Source organism: Zingiber officinale, chromosome 10B, assembly GCF_018446385.1.
Source record: "Zingiber officinale cultivar Zhangliang chromosome 10B, Zo_v1.1, whole genome shotgun sequence".
NCBI classification, from domain to species: domain Eukaryota; kingdom Viridiplantae; phylum Streptophyta; class Magnoliopsida; order Zingiberales; family Zingiberaceae; genus Zingiber; species Zingiber officinale.
Window position 1 is genome coordinate 84221966 of NC_056005.1, and position 13932 is coordinate 84235897.

The window sequence follows — 13932 nt, forward strand, 5'->3', positions numbered from 1 at the left end:
CCCTCGGACGCACCGAGCCCGTTGACTCTTTCCCGTGCCATCCATTTGCTAGCTGCGTCTTTCGCTCGACTTCTTGTACTCCTAAGTTCCTTCACACTTATATACAAGGATCAAAACACAACAAGACCTAACCTGACTTGGTTGATCATATCAAAACTATCATAGGGTACTTACAAGATCTCTTTAATCACTTACCACATTCGCAACCTGCATAACAGATATTTTTCTGAAGCTTAATCGATTATCCTAATCGATTAAGCCTTCCTAATCTATTAGCCTAATTGATTAGGAAGCTTTCTTTTCATGTGAGAATTAGTTGTAAGCGATTAATCTTTTCTACTTAATCGCTTATCGTAGCTACTGTTTCCCATAGAATTAGCCTTAATCGATTAAGGCTTGCTGAATCGATAACCATAATCGATTCAACTTCATTCTATTTCTCACGACAATGATCGCTTAATCTATGGTAATTGATTAGCCTAAATGATTATCAAATTCTAACTTCTAAACCTAAGTCTAGGGTTCTTTTACCCAACATTCGATTAGCGGTAACCTATTGGGACTCCTCATTGCCTAACATCCGACCACCCTTGACCTGTTGGGACTTTTTCACCAAATATCTGGTCAATCCTTTAACCCTACTTGGACTTTTCTCCTCATGTCAAGTGTCCGGTCAACCTTGACTCACTTGGGCTTACCATCTCATGCAAGTGTCCAGTCAGTCTTTACCCACTTAAACTTTCAATTACCAGGTATCTGATCAACCTTTGACCTACTTGGATTTTAAACTACCTGGCTTCACTCACCAGGACTTCCTCACTACCTGGCTTCACTCATTAGAATATTTCACTTGGCTTCACTCATCAGGACTTTTCATCACCTAACTTTACTCAATAGGACTTTTCACCTGGCTTCATTCACCAGAATTGTCATCTTCCTAGCTTCACTCACTAGAGTTTTTCACCTAACTTTACTCACAAGGATTTTCTAATTACCTAGCTTCACTCACTAGAAATTTTTCACCTGCCTAGCTTCACTCACCAAGACTTGCACACCAAGTGTCTAATCAACATTGACCCACTTGGATCTTCTTCTTCTCTTAACCTTTCCGTTAGTCTTGCCCTTATCTAACCTCCAATTAAAACTTCCTAGTCAAGTATCCGGTTAACCTTGACCTACTTGACTATTCTTTACATCAAACTGGTTAAACTTTGACCAGAGGAGAATTACACCAACAATTTCTCTAAATGGACAATTACACCTGCAATCTCTATATATTGTCAAACATCAAAATTCAAACACCAAGACTCAAGCTTGAGTCAACTCAAGTTTAGTCAAACTAGTCAACCTTGACCTAGAAAAATTGCACAAACATTTAGTTGTTCCTTAAGGTGTTGATTTTCCTTAAGAAGTATTACATATTATTTTTTAGATTTAGTTAATTTCCTATTCAAGCATGCAATTATTCTAAAAAATTTTGCATTTAAATTAAATGTTATCTCATTGGAAACTTCAAAAATGAGTACAGACTCGTGACTTGACTCATACTCAGACTCGCTTTCTTGATCGGAATCACTCTTCATCTCGGGTCTGGTTGCCATGAGTGCGAGATAGTTCGATTGCTTCGGTTCTTCAACATATGATTCTTCGGAGGAGAATTCATCCCAAGTTCCTTTCAATGCCTACTTTCTTTTGGTTGTCTTCAGTTTGTCCTCCTTTAGATTCGAGCACTCATGTTTGTAGTGTCCTTTTTTGTTGCACTTGTATCATGTGATGCTTGGTTTATTGAAGTTGAGCTTGATCATCTTCTAAAAATCCTTCTTAATGAAGTCCTTCTTTCTGGTGAACATCTTCTTAACCATGTTCACAAGTTTCTTTTCTTCATCTAAGTCTAAGCCAGATTCAAATTTTGGCTCATGTTTAGTCTTGTTTCCCTGCTTTGTAAAACCTGCAAAGAAAGCTACACCTTTCTCGATCATTTGGGAGTTAGCTTGTTTATGTAATTCAAGTTCACTGAATAATTCATTTAATTTTAATTTATATAAATTTCTTAAAACTATATAGGCATCTACTATAGATGCCCATAGTGCATTTCGGGAAAAATAAATCAGTGCATACCTTATGATGTCTCAGTTTTCTAGTTGGTGGCCAATCAGGTAAGTTTGTTGAGGATGTCTTTCATCCTAGCATGAAGTTGACTTGTTATTTTTCCATCCTGCATTTTCATGTTAAATAAACTATTTAAAAGTAAGTCGCATTAGGTCGCATTTTGTTACCTTTGCATCACTAGTGCCTTCGTGCAGCTCGACCAATTTGTCCCAAAGTTATTTGGCATTCTTGAATGGTCCAACCCAATTGAGTTCTTCCTTCATTAGTCCTCATTGAAGAGTGTTTAGAGCTTTGAACTCTATCTGTGCCTTCTTCTTCTCTTTGGGGTTCCATTTTTCTAAGTTGATGAGTGTATTGGACATATTATCCATCGGAGCCTTGTATCCTCGTTGAGTGCTCAACCATTGTTCGATATTCATGTTCAGGTACACATTTATTCTTCTCTTTCAGTAGGGGAAGTCATCCTTGTTGAATAACAGTGGACACACAGTGCTATAACCTTCGCTTTGAGCCATTTGGTTTTGAAATTGAAAAACTTACGAGAATTCTAGGACTATGTTTTGAGGTAAGTAGTGTGGAAGGTGAAGAAAAGAAACGAAAGCTCGAGTGGTGTTGCATCAATTTCAAGCAAAAATGAAAAAGCTTATTTAAAGAGGTAATTGTACAAGTTCCGATAACTTCTAAAAGCTTAAAATTGAAACAAAACAAAAATAAATGAGACAAAAATAAACAATAAAAATAAACCCTGTACTCGATTGGTAGTTGCGCCAATTTAGAGCAACCTTACTTTGATACCACTTGTAAAATTGATGAACATGTGATAAGGAGGGGGTGAATTACGTGATTTTAAAAACATTTTCTTTTTTGGTTTTATAAAAGTGAGTGTGCAGTGAAAATAAAAAATAGAAACGAAAAGCAAACACGAACATAATCAGTTACTTGGTTCAGAGCCTTTAGCGACTCCTATTTCAAGACCAACATCCCTTGGATCTATCGATGGGTAATTCACTAATGATTGAATGAGTAATTCACTAATGATTGAATGAGTACAAGAATAAAGGATAGTGTAATAACCTATATAACCTGAGAAATAATGTAAACAACCTAAATTAAATTATTACCAACATGGGATTGTCAAAGTTGAGAGCTCGGGTGTTGGTGTCGGTCTACTGACAGTTGCCGGATATAGCATAGCAATAGCGCATCAGCAGCATAGTACGTTACACATAGTCGGAGTAGCAGAAAAATCGTTGAAGCTTGTTGTTGAGTTATGTATGAAATGATGGTTGAACAACACTTTTATTGAGTGTTGAGGGTGCCTCCAACCTCAAATCTGATCTCATGGAAATCGGACTCTATATGCTTTAAAGCTTGTAGTTTCTATTCGCGCGAGGGCACCTCCAAGCACTCTGAGGTGCCTTCAATGCACCTCCGAGGTGCCTCCAATACGCTCCAGGGTGCCTTCTCACAGCAAAGTTTTATCCTTGAATTTCTCTGTACGAGGGCACATCCGCCCTATCCAGGGCGCCTCCGGCCTATCCAGAGCACCTCCAACTGAGCTCCAAGGCGCCTCCCCATAGCTCTAAGGTGTCTCAGACACTGTTCATCCGATGTAAACTTTTTTCATTCAATCATGCAAGTTCATGTTAGCCCAATAATAAAAAATAACCTGCAAATAGAGTTGCATAGTTAAAAATGATTATTAATTAGATCATGTCTTTTTAAGAGCAAGATTTAGTCATGATCTGGGCTTAGACATCCAAAATGACTCTAAGCTGAACTGCGCCTATAGTCCCACCAGGACTCATTCTCACTAAATCACTCTCTTCTAATGACTTGCCTTCGCTTATCATTTACAATTACTTGACTTTCCTCTTGACCCACCAAGTCTTCTTACAGTTGTCAGGTCCGCAGATTCAATTGGACTTTAGCTAGCTGTCAAGTCCCACAGACTCAGCTGCATGTCTGCCAGATATTGGGTCACCATTGACATATCTAAACTTTATGCCAGTTATTAATTCCTCGGACCTAACTAGGCTTTAGCCTAGTGTCAGGTTCTCTAGATTTGTCAATTCCTGTACATTCGATAGATAAGTTAGACAAATATAGCACATAACTTTAACCCATTTGTTATTCATCAAAACCTAAATTTGACTATTAGTACTAACTACACCAACACATTGAAGTGGCCCATATTTGTGTTGAGCTATGATACCCTCTTTAGGGATACACCATCACATTATTAACATCCTCAAAACCGTCTTTCTCTATAAGAAGATGTTGTATATCAAGGTGCCAAATTTAGTAATTTTTATCATTCTATTTCTCTTTTTTTAGGTCGACATCTATATCCTTTCACATAGAGGTATCAAAATTGAACCCGATCCGTTAATTCAACCTAACTCGATCCATTAATTCGAACTAACCTGATCCAAAAAAAAATTGAATTTGGGTTTGAGGTTTTTGGATTCTGGTCATATTCAGATTGAAGTATTTTGAGGTTGATATAAGTTCGGGTTAGGTTGAGTCGGATTGACTTAAATTTAAAATTTAGAGATTTTTTAAGGATTAAATTAAATTTATTTTAAAAATCAAGATATTTTAGTAAGTAAATAAATAATAAATATTAGTATAACATGATGAAATATTGAGATAAAAATAAAAAATTTATAAAAAAATAATAATAAAAAAAGTGTTTTTCCGAATCAGTCGGGTTATTGAAGTTGATCGAATTATCCAAGTTCGGATTTAAAATTTTAAAGTTGAGTTTAGATTCAGATCATTTACGAATTAAAATTTTTTTTAATAATCAATTTTTAATTGAGTTGAACCCATTTACGAATTAAAATGTTTTAAATAATCAATTTTTAATCTGAGTTGAACCCATTTAATCCATCTAAATTGACATTTCTACTTTAATGTCAGGATCTAGCATACGTCAAAGATCATTTTAATTATTTACTACATTTTAAATTATGTACAATCTAATGATAAATAATGTTATGGTTACCCAACATTTATAATATAATTTAGCATTATACTTATCGTACAACTTAAAGTAAAATAATTAACACTATTTAAATGGCGCGCGACTTCATGGGCAACAAACACACTAAATATTCCTTTCTTTTCATTTATAATAAATACTTAGCCACATACTAATACATAAACATGGAATATTCAAATCTCATGACGTTATGTAGCTATCATAAACATAACAATCATAATAGGTCCATGTTCTTAAATAAAGCACATGAGCCCTCGTGGATTAGTGCAATTAGTATCAATAAATTTTAAGGTCAATTTTTAATTATTATAAAATATCTCAGGTATTTAGGTATTTGACCTCTCCATACAAAAGACTATTATATTTAGACAAAATATTTCTCGTGGTTTATCCTTTTGAGAGAGTGTAAGATATCCTAGAGAGGTCATTAATATGATTGATTCCGTCCGGAAGCTGAGTCGGATGAAGGTGAGTCTTGTTGTGCTAAAGGTTGACGAAGAGTAGACGGAGTGCTGAGTCAGCGAGGTATGCAATGGACAGGTACACACGGGTGGTTGCCAGAAGGAAAGAAAGGATCGGGATGATGACACTATTGTTCTGCACACACTCAGACAAATCACCCGGCCGTTAGAGACTAGAAACCAGGGAAAAAATCCCTGGGTCAGACCCTCCGACGCTCAAGTGAGGTACTTTTTCCCCAGAAATCACAGAGAAAAACGAGAAAAAAGTAGAAAAGCTGATAAGAAATGACGAGTGAGCGTACCTGCGTAAGGGACAAAGCATCCCTTTTTATACTGCCACTGAGGCTTCTGGAACCTGGCGACTGTCAGAGAATGTCGGGTGTCAGGCTTTGTCTGGCGGTGATCGACATGTGGCTTTCTCTCATAGGCCGGCGGAGAAACCAAGGAGAGTATGAGCCTCTCACTGTTAGAATAGTCCCTGACATGTGATGATGGTTCTCTGACAGGTGGTTACGATTCCTTGCAGGCCTATTTGTCATGTAGCGTCTGGACCCTTGACCCCCCTTCGTCTGTGTCCTTTAAAGTATATACATCTCGACGATCTATTAGTTTCCCGACCTGCCCCTGGGTCGGCTCCCCGACCTGCACACTGCGTTCGTTCCCGACCTGCACACTGCGTTCGTTCCCGACCTCTAACCTGTGTCCATCTATTGTTATCCATGGTATGATCATCCCGACCTGCACGTATGATCCTCCCGACCTGCATGTTTGGTCGGATCTCTGGCCTGTGTCCGTCTATTATCCATGGTATGATCGTCCCGACCTGCATGTATGATCCTCCCGACCTGCATGTTGGGTCGGATCTCTGGCCTGTGTCCGTCTATTATCCATGGTATGATCGTCCCGACCTGCACGTATGATCCCCCCGACCTGCATGTGGGGTCGGATCTCTGACCTATGTCCGTCTATTATCCATGGCATGACCGTCCCGACCTGCACGTATGATCCTCTCGACCTGCATGTTGGGTCGGATCTCTGACCTGTCTCCATGACGACAATCATATTCGCTATATATGTCTGATTCGTAAGCTAATTCCTCGGTCGTACACAATCCTTGGTTATATCTGACCCCTGGGTCTGATCCCCGATTGACCTTGGTCCTATGGGTCGGATCCATTTCCGATTCCCTTTGGGGTCAACTCCAACCCCCCTGATACTTCTGATCCCTGACCTTTACGATGGCGTTGTCCCAGAGGCTAAACTTCCGACCTCCAGGCTGGCGTGACTTTTGACTAGCCACGAGGGCTAGACTTTTGACCTCCAGGCTGGCGTGACTTTTGACTAGCTACGAAGGCTAGACTTTTGACCTCCAGGCTGGCGTGACTTTTGACTCTTCTGTAACTTTGACTCCTTACCAGATCATCTCACAGACCCCACATTCATATACTGTATCAATGATGATTTAACTTTTGCTCCAATTAAATAAAGCACATGTGTCTCGACTATGATATAGTGGTAAACATATCTTGGAGCTTCCCATGCACCTAAGATTCAAAATCTATGGAGTATAAGAAATTCTCTTCCCACATTTAAATTACTGAGGCCGCTACACCATTGTATGGATGACCATTTACACTTTCGAATTTACTCTTGAAAACTTTCATAGGATCAGATAGATCACTTTTATGATTAATCAGATGATAAGATTTGAATACTTACATTAAATAATAATAATACTAATAATAACAACAACAACATGTATCAATGACATGATAAACTAGTCCCCTCGGATGGGTCTAGTGACTAGCGCATGAGGTGTTGTCATCATGAGGTCTGGGGTTCGAATCTCAGCAAAATCGAAGTAAATGTCTCCCTTATGTGCTAGTCACTATTTATAAAGGCTAGTAGTCATCCGTGATTTACTTTCTCTGTGATGGCCCTGAGACGCTGGGGGCGAGCATATTCGCCTTTTTTCCACAATGACATGATAAACTAATTTAGCATGAAAATTGGAAAAGAAATAAGTTCATGATTAATTCTACATATTAATTATCACAACATTTGAATTTCTACTAGAGCTGATAATATCCAACCCTATTTTATTCACTCTCATGTTCCTTCTGTTTTCAAGTTTTAATTTTTCTTTGCTCAAAATTTAAAAGAAATTATAAATATTTTTTAAGAAAAATATGACAATTTACAAAAGTGAACACATAGTTTTCTGAATTGGCCAAAAGTATATGCTACTTTCACATTTACTAAAGGACGTACTTAATTATTTGTTCTTTCCATTGTACCCTTGTTAAATCTGACCCCTTTTTTTCCCTTTTTTTCTCTTTTCTATACATACAAACTCTCTTCTCTTTCCTCTCCTCTCTTCTCTTTATTTTCTATTTTTGCATGTATGTATAAATATTTATATCAGGTGCATGTTAGAGTTTATAGTCAAATTTTTCAATAATATTTTAACAATTTTGGAGAAGCTAAAATGAGCAAAGGAGGATACTGTTGGAATCCTTGCAGTCTCAGAAAACCATAGAATCTAAAATGGATCCAATCGAACTTGTTTAGGTTCATCAATGAATTTTGGTCAAAACTCACTGATGGACATAAGCAGGTCACATAGGACTCATTTCAAGTTATATGGACTTCTTGCAGTGACTGCAAGAAGTCCAACTATGTCCTCCATTACTTATTTCGACTTTTTCGAAAGTATTAAATTGTAATAATAAGTAAGAATCAGCTCTAAACCCCTAATGTGGGCTCACGTTGGGTTTGATATGAATACATATTAGGCCCAGCGTGAGCCTGATATGATTCCATATCAAGCTCACATTAGGGTTTAGAGTTGATTTTTTCTTCTTATATTTTAACATTTCCAAAAAAATCTGAAATAAGTAATGGAGAGTGTTGGTGCGGTTAGTACTAACGGTCTAACTCAAGTTTTGATAAATGACAAAATAGGTTAAGTTAGTTTCATTGTTATTTAACACTCTGAACGAGTGTGCAGGAGAAGCCCAGACAGGTCGACGGGCTGACTTGATATCTGGAACGAAGCCCAACTAGGTTGACGGGTCGATCGGATAGCTGGCACAAAGTCCAAACGGGTCGATAGAATGACCAAACATTTGACACGAAGTCCAGCTAGGTCGACGGGCTGACCTGATAGCTGGCACGAAGTCCAGACGAGTCAACGGGCTGACCGGACGTCTGACAGGTAAGTGAAGGTAAATCACTGGAGGGGAGTGACTGTGAGGACGCGTTCCCGGGAAGGGAACATTAGGCGTCGATCCGACTTAAATCCATTTCGGATATCTAAGTCGAGATCGTGACTAGATTCCGGTCTCAAGGAGACAGAATCTAATTACTATTCTGTTTATCCATAAGTTGTGCTAACAATCTGTTTTGTAGGATATGATTTATACTTGCCTCGGACTAACGTTTTCTTACAGGAAGGAGATTGCGGAAAACAAGGGTCCGGGCGCCCGGAAGGGATCCGGGCTCCTGGAAGCAAGTTTTATCCCCAAACAAGTCTTGCCACGTGGAGCACCCTGGTTGGCTTGGCTACGTCACATTCAGGGCGCCCTAAAGGGATTTGGGCGCCCCGAACCTCCTATATAAGGAGGGTGAAGGCTGAAGCAAAGACAGAACTCACGATCTACGCTTCTATGCTCCTGCGATGCTTCTCCGACAAAGTGCTACTGTTTCCTCTTTTTCTAATTATTGTCGGTATTATTTCCTTAATAGTATTTGTACTCAAATTTATAATATTTTATGAATTGCTAGTGGATTGCCCAACGAAAGCACTCAACGAGTGCGAGCCTTGGAGTAGGAGTCGACATAGGGTCCGAACCGAGTAAAAGATTGCTTGTGTTAGTGTTGTTGTGTTTTTACTTTTTCCGCTGCGTACTTTATGATAATTTTTAAATCGCTATTCACCCACCCCCCCCTCTCTAGCGAATTCTCGATCTAACAAGTGGTATCAGAGCGGGTACTGCTTTGGTTTGATACAACCACCAATCAGACAGGGGTGAAATTCTTTTATGTTTTTTTTGTTCATTCTTTTCTCTTTTTTTTTTGGTTTTTCGTAATATTCCAAACTGGTATTGTTACCTTTCTAGAAATTTTTTTTTGTTGCAATTTAATCCGAATTGGCGCAACACCAATTCAGTTGATCTCTTTTATTTTATTCCGTACTGCTAATCCAAGACCAAGTCTTGGGACCCCTTGTTTATTTATTTAATTGTGTGCAGGTTAAAAATTGTCTCAAGTTGAAGGGGTCAACACAGTACGTCCTCCCCTATTCAACGGGGATGATTTCCCGTACTAGAAGAAGCGGATGAAGGTATACCTGAAGACAGATTTCGACCAATGGTTCAGCGTCACCAGAGGCTACAAGGTGTCGGTCGACAACTCCGGAATTCAACTGGACCCAGAACAGTGGACTCCGGACATGAAGAAAAAATTGTCAACAAACTTCAAAGCACTCAACATGCTACAATGCGGACTGACGAAGGAAGAGTTGAACCGAGAAGGACCGCATCAAAACGCTAAAGAGTTATGGGACAAGCTGATCAAACTACACGAAGGAACAAGCGACGCCAAGATAACGAAACGTGACCTTCTTTTAAACAGATTATTTAATATTAAAATGCAGGAAGGAGAAACGACGAGTCTGCTTCACGCGAGGAGCAAAGACATCCTCAATGGACTCCACGCGATAGGCCATCAAATGGAGAATCGCGATCTAATCTGGTATGCGTTAAACGCCTTTCTACGTAATACTTTGTGGCCATCTATCGTGGATGCCTACAAAATTTTAAAAAATTTATCTAAGTTAAAATTAGACGAATTATTTTGTGAATTAGAAGTATACAAGTAAACTAACGCCGGGGCCGAGAAAGGTATTGCCTTATTTGTAGGTTCCTCCAAGGAAAGAACGAAGACCAAGTCTGAACATGAAGATGAGTCTACCCAAGATTCTGAAGATGAAGAATACCTGGTGAACCTGGTAAGGAAAATGTTCACCAGGAGGAAGAAGACCTTCAGCAAAAAGGACTGCAGAAGATCAACTCCCCAACCGAACCAAGGAACGTGACATGCTTCGGGTGCAACAAGAAGGGCCACTACAAGAACGAGTACCCGAGATTGAAAAGCGACAAGATGAAGATAACCAAAAAGAAGTCTCTCAAAGCAATGTGGGATGACTCATCCTCAGAAGAATCGGAGGTCGGAGACCAGAAGCACCAGAGTCACCTCGCATTGATGGCCCTCGAAGCAGAGTCGGAGGACGAATCGGAAGACGGGCCCAAACCTGAATCGAGCCATGAGTCCGTACTTGTTTCCAAAGGTCCCGAAGAGGTATACTTTAATTTGAATAGAAAGTTCTTTAAAATTAGTACATGTTTAAATAGGAAATTAATTACAATAGAAAATGAAAACAAATTGCTCCTTGAGAAGAATCAAAACCTCAAGGTACAAATCACAAATCCAAATCCAACTCAAGACCTAACACTTGGGGAGAAAAATTTATCACTAAAAATATAAATTAATAAATTAAAAGATCTCTTAGAAAAATTTACAACAAGATCTAAAAATTTAGATCTAATTTTAAATAATCAAAAAGCAATTTACAACAAAACCGGACTTGGCTACAAGTCAAGTTCAAATAAAACATTTAAATAGTTAATAACCCAACACAAACAATCAAGTAAAGCTTAGGTTCTGAAAGCGTGCTTAACCACGCAAGTAGGACTTAACCAATATTATATACCCAAAGAAAAAATATATTATGTAAAATCAAATTAATCAAATTAAAAACCAAAATACAAACCTAGACCAACAAATTCAAAATCTAAATATTTTAAAACCCCTCAAAACTTAGAGTATCATCAAATCAATTATAACTATAAAAAGAACAAACATAAACCAAGAACTAAAAATCAAAAATAAAGGCCAATAATTCAGGGGAGGCTCCAGAATAGCTAGCACCTCCAAAAAATAATCTACCCGACAGGGTAACCAAACTAACCCACCCGGCAGGGTAATTAGGACTTGTTAAAAAGGGGCAACAGTTTAACTTGACCTACTGTACTGGTGAAGTTTTGGATGATAGTACGTTAGGGAAACTATGTCTATGCATGTCTAGAAAGATATGGCTTCGACCTGGTGCATTTGGCTTAGTGGAACTAACCAAAGCTAACCTTTACGGATCTTAACCAGTTAGACCAAGGTTTTGTATTAAGTTCAGTGGATAGGACTATTTGGAAAACCTCGAAGGCATGATTACTCTAATGATATCCAAGTGACTCACCATAACCCAGAATTTTATCTGAAAAATGCCTATTTGTTGAGCCCAAAGTTAAACCTGAATCTAACACAAAGTTAAATCAAACCCTAAAACTGAACCTAATTCATCTCACAAAATTATAGGATTACCTGATTGAAAACATAGATCAGGTGAAATGACTAAGGACTTAAATAAAATTAATTAAATTAAATTAAATTAAATTAGATAAAAATGTTAAAAATAAAAAATAATAATAATAATTAATAATAATAATGATAATTATTTTACTATCATTCTTACCTAAACAAAGTTGGAATCAAAACATAGGCTAACCGTCAACCCCTACTTATTGTAGGAAACCAAGTGGATCTTAGACAGTGGTTGCTCCAAACATATGACTGGAGATCACACCAAATCCATCCAACTTACCTACAAAAGTTTAGAAATAGTTGCCTTTGGTAACAATGGCAAACTCAAGGTAATTGGTATAGGTAACATTGAGCTTAAAATTGACTTCATTATTACAAATGTTTTACTTGTTGAAAATTTCAAGTATAATCTCCTTAGTATCAGTCAATTGTGTGACACCAGATATAAAGTTAGGCTTTTATCTTCAGAATGTCTAATCAAGCACCTAGATAACCCTACGATAAGTCTAAAAGGGTTTAGAAAAGATAACATCTATGCGATTAACTTAACCGCCTCTTCAACTAAGTGTTATTTAACACGAGAAGAAGAAACTTGGTTATGTCATAGAAGAATGTGACACACTAATTTCAGAAATATAAATAAATTGAATGGATTAGTTAGAGGTTTACCAAAATTAACTAACTTAGACTCAACAATATGTAATGCTTGCCAACAAGGTAAACAAACAAAACCTACTCACAAACCAACTAATCAAAATTAAACCAACTCAATACTAGAACTTCTACATTTAGACCTATTTGACTCTCATGGGGTCAAATCAATAAATGGAAGTTTATATTGTCTAGTGATAATAGATGATTATTCTAGATTTACTTGGGTCAAATTCTTAAAAAATAAGGATGAAACTTTTGAAATTTTTACAAACCTTTGTAAATAAGTTGAAAATGAAAAAGACCTTAAAATTAAAAGAATTAGAAGTGACAATAGAGGAGAATTTAAAAATCATAAGTTTGATAAATTTTGTCTCGAAAACGGATATCAACATGAATTCTCGTGTCCTAAAACTCCCCAACAAAACGGAGTTGTAGAAAGAAAAAATAGAACTCTAGTTGAGGCCTCTAGGACTATGTTGAATGAATACAATCTACCTAAGTATTTTAGGGCAGAAGCTGTCAGTACAGCTTGCTATGTACAAAATAAAACAACACTAAATAAAACACAGAATAAAACCTTTTTCGAATTTATTATAATAAGCACCCCAATATAAAGTATTTTAAAGTATTTGGGTGCTCAGCCTTTATCTTAAACACAAGAGAATACTTAGGAAAATTTACTTCTAAAATAGAAGATGGAATCTTTGTAGGATACTCCCTAAACAGTAGAGGGTACAGAATATATAATAAGGTTATACTAAGAATTGAAGAAACTACTATTGTAAAATTTGAGGAATCCAAACAAAATCTAGAACAAACCCAACTTTAACCAATTGAATTTATTCAAGAAAATAATAATCAAGAAGGAACCAATGATCATGAAGAAGAAGAAGAACCTTTAGAAAATCAATCACCTAGAACTATAAGAGTCAACCCAAATCATCTAATTGATCAAATAATTGGTGATCCAGACTTAAGAGTTTAGACTAGTTCATCTTTTAGAAACCTAAGTCAAATTTCTCTGATTTCAAAAACTGAACCCAAAATCGTAGCTGAATCATTACTTGACCTAGACTGGGTCATAGCTATGTAAGAGGAACTAGCTCAATTTGGGCATAATGAAGTTTGGGACTTAGTACCACCGCCCAAAAATAAGAAAATAAGAAAATAATAGAAACAAAATGGGTATTTAGAAATAAATTAAGTGAAACTGGGGAAATTACTATAAATAAAGCTAAGCTTGTCGCTAAGGGGTTTAGTCAA